The sequence below is a fragment of the Rhineura floridana genome, chromosome 7, assembly GCF_030035675.1.
Source record: "Rhineura floridana isolate rRhiFlo1 chromosome 7, rRhiFlo1.hap2, whole genome shotgun sequence".
NCBI lineage: Eukaryota > Metazoa > Chordata > Lepidosauria > Squamata > Rhineuridae > Rhineura > Rhineura floridana.
In genome coordinates this window covers 18,484,742-18,489,210 of record NC_084486.1, presented here as the reverse complement: position 1 = coordinate 18,489,210, position 4,469 = coordinate 18,484,742, and positions in this window count along the sequence as shown.

Below are 4,469 nucleotides of genomic sequence, written 5' to 3'. Positions count from 1 at the left end.
GGAAGTGTGACTTATGGGAAGCTGTGGAATGAGCTTTGCACTGCTGTGAGCAGCATCAAGCTTTTTTTAAGTTAAAAAAGCAAGATAAATGGAAAACATCTGGTCACCTCACAAGGTTAAGTCTGGTAAGAATCAACCCTCTCCCAAATAATTTCTCTCCCCTGATCATGATTTCTCAGAGGGTTTTGTTCCTCTATCTAATGAATAGACAAAAAAAGAAAGTTTTGACATTTTTGGAGCAGCTCTAGTTTTGGCAGTCATCATGATCCACCCTGCTCTGTCAACAATAAGAGACTATAGAATAAAGTTTAAAGCAGGGCTTCCCAATGTAGCACCCACAAATGCCAGTGTAACCTCCAGTACCTTCTATGGAACCCGCAAAAGAGCTTGGTAAATATCCCTTAAAAAATCCACAATGTACAAGAAACTGACCTCTCCTATAGTAAACACCCTCCCAACATGCCCACATTTCATTGGATGCCAGGAACACCCAACTGTTCTGAAAAGAGGAAATGTGAAAAGAGCTTCTCTCTGTGAGAGACTGCAGTGGTAAACAATGTTGCCTTTTCCCCCAGGGTGGTTGATTGGGTAGGAGGTCATGCCTGCACCAATTTTGGGCCCTCTGTCTTTTGCTGTTCTTTCAGATGTAGCGGCCATTTTGTACTATGCCACACATCGCACACATCCCAGGAGCCATTTCGTGACCAATGACCAGGTCACTCTCAAAAGACCCATGGACTCAGCAGGTCTGCTGTCTATGTGGGGAACAGATTAGATATATGACTGAAAGGCAGAGCTTGGAAAAGTTACTTTTTTGAACTACAACTCCCATCAGCCCAATCCAGTGGCTATGCTGGCTGGGGCTGATGGGAGCTGTAGTTCAAAAAAGTAACTTTTCCAAGCTCTGCTGAAAGGTTGCCACCACTCAAAACCGTATGACACATATCCCTTTCTTCTCATTCATGTGGGAATGAATAATACTGCCAAGCTGAGCTATGAAGAAATCACATCAGACTTTGAAGCTCTGGGAAGGAAACTCAAGGACTTTGTGGCCTAGATAGTTTTCTCATCCATCCTTCAGGTACTTAGAAGAGTAAAAAGGGAAAGAAAAATACTCTGGGTGAATGACTGGCAATGAAGATGGTGCTGACGCAAGATATTTGGATTCTGGGACTATGGACTACGCTTCCTAGAAGATGGACTGCTGGCAAGTGATGGGTTGCACCTCCCAATGACTGGGAAGAATGTGTTTGGCCCCAGCATGGAGAAATTCATCACGAGGGCTTTAAACTGAATCCTACAGGGGAGGGAGATGTAAACTTGGAGGTAATGATTGACAAAGGTTTACGCATAGCAGGAGGAACTGAGTGAATGGCTGTAATGGGACCCAATAATACTGTTCATAAAAATGTAGGAAGGAAGCCAGAGCATAAATCACATGGTCTTCAATGTCTGTATACTAACGGCAAGAGTATGGGAAACAAACAGAACTTGAACTCTTAATACAGGAGTGTAAATATGACTTCCGGGAAGGGTGACTTAGCCTGTGCCTGCTTTTGAGACGGGCTCCTGCCTCAAAAGAAGCTTATTCAGATATATCAGTCAGTTTTTTCTTTTTTTTTGACTGATTAAACTTCTCCCGGGTAGGGAGAAACGAAGAGATTAACCTCAAAGCCTATTTTTGTTGGGACGACCAGATCTCATTAATTTATGGGACGAGGTCCAGCCGACGAAGGTGGGACGGATTTTCAACAGCAAGCTCTATCTGATAAAGCGAACGTTCACCTTATCTTCTAAGAGAGAACGCACTAACAGGCAAGCACCCTTCTTTCTATATTTTTCTTTTACTTGACTTAAATTGTTGCTGTTTAAAAGAGATTTGCCAGATTGATCGGTTTTTGACATCTCACTGGGGAGCCATAACTTCTCTCTGCTACGCACTAATTAATAGCTTATCTCTGTTTTTGTTGCAAAAAGCTGTCCTGGATCTGCATTCTAAAGATATACACAGAAGAGGGATTTCTATTCCAGATTTTTATTTTGAAGAATATTATATTGTCTGAGACTACTCTCTTTTTGGTCTATTTTATTTTGACGAATCTGTTTCTTGACGACCGCCATTAATTGTTTCGATCCTGGGAACTGCACTTTGTTTACTTAAGTATGGAGAGATAAGGCTGTCTGCTCTGTTTATACTGTGATGTCACCAAGTTTGGAGTATTAACCCAATTGTTGCTGAAATAAGAAGTGGTTTTCCTATATTTTTCTTTTAAAATGGCAATTAAGAAAGTGGCTGAGAATCTGGAAATAACTATGTTTCAGAAAATAATGGATGAGATTGAGATAACGAAACAAAACCTGCGACAGGGTTGTAAGGAGCTGAAAATTGAATTGAGTAAAATGACGCAGGAGATTAAAGATATAGGGGTCCCTGTGAGAGAGGTGACCCTGGAAGGGGTCCCTGTGAGAGAGGAGACCCCGGAGATTGGAACAAACGTGGAACAGGAAAAAGATTTGGAGTCTATGGACTTTAGAAATAAAATCTATTGTTTGGAGACACAGGAGATTAAAGACATAGGGGTCCTTGTGAGAGAGGAGACCCTGGAGACTGGAACAGGGGTCCCTGTGAGAGAGGAGACCCTGGAGACTGGAACAGGGGTCCCTGTGAGAGAGGAGACCCCGGAGATTGGAACAAACGTGGAACAGGAAAAAGATTTGGAGTCTATGGACTTTAGAAATAAAATCTATTGTTTGGAACTCAATGTTATCTCTGAAGAAATTAATGAAGATTCTAGAGATAAAGTTATCAATGGCATGGATAATCTTCTGGACTGGAATGATGTGATGGAGCCCAATATAGAGAAAATCTATGGAATTAACTGCAGCCATGTGACAATGGAAAAACTTTCAAGAGATGACCCAGTGTATTTTAAAAAAAAGAACAGAGATATGATTTTACAGCAGTATTTCAGCAACCTATTCAGAATGGATGGCAAGAAAATATTTGGGATAGAGGTAATTCCCATCAGACTCTTACTATATGACTATGGCTTTGACAGCAAGATTATTATGGAATACTGATAATGGAAGATTGGATACTGAAATTACTGGACTTAACAAGACTACTGAAGATGGAAGATGGAAAATGGAACTAATAGGGATAATAGAACAATGGCTACTGAAATTACTGAACCTAACAGATTCTGATGTGATGGATTAATTGAAATGTTTATTTTGACTATGGTTATGACAATAAGATTATCATAATTAGTAATGAGATGGATTAATCGATATGCTTATCTGGAAAAAAAAATTGATAGATATATTTCTTAAAGAATTGAAACCTCTCTTTGACTTTTTGTGGAAAGAATAAAGTAATGTTTATGAGATTTGATGATTAAGTAAGATAACTATTGGAGGAAAGTGATTTTATAATATGACTTAAGAGACAGGATTGCTATATATTATAGACTTATAACTGATCTGATCTTTGACAAATGGGAAGTCAATATTTTACTCTTTATTTTTTATTTTTATTTTTATTTTTTTTTATTTTTTTGTTTAACTATTTTTGATTTTGTTTTTTGTCTTTGAATGTTTTATGATTTCGTCTTGTATGTTTTATGAAAATTTGAATAAAAATTATTGAAAAAAAAAAAAAAGGAGTGTAAATATGACTTGATAGGTATAACTGAAACTTGGTGGGATGACATGACTGGAATTCAGCAATTGAAGGATATAATTTGTTCAAAGAGGAATAGAAAGGGAAGTGGAGTTGTGCTATATGTTAAAAATATATATATCCTTGCACAGAAATACAAGAGGATGAGGTTGGAAGCCCCACCAAGAATATCTGCGTTAAAATAAATGGGGCAAGGCATAAAAGGAACATGGTGGATAGAGTCTACTGCCGACCATCCAAATAAGGACCAGATGAGGATGAAACTTTTGAAAAGCAAATCGCCAATGTTTTGAGAAGGCATGATGTAGTAGTAATGGGGGGCTTCAATTACTCCATTATCTGTTGGGAGACAAATTCTGCCAAAAACGGCCCATTCAAAAAATTCCTGGCTTCTGTTGCTGATAACTTTCTCCTTCATAAAGTGGAAGAAGGAACTAGAGGATCAGCTATCTGTGACCTGATTCTAACCAATAGGATGGCTTAGTGAATGAAGTGACAGTTACAGGAACTCTGGAGGAAAGACTGCATGATTTTAAAGGAAGCAAAAGCTGAGAGAAGCCATAAATGTACCTTGGACTTCAGAAAGCCAATTTTAATAAACTCAGAACAATGATAAGTAAGGTTCCATGGCAAGTAACCCTAATGAGAAAAGGAGTCCAAGATGGGTGGGAGTTTATAAAAAAAGAAATTCTAAAGCACAATGGCAAACAATTCCATCAAGGAAAAAAAGGGGAATACAGCAGAAGAAGCCAATGTGGCTTCACAAAAAGCTTAGAGATTATCTGAA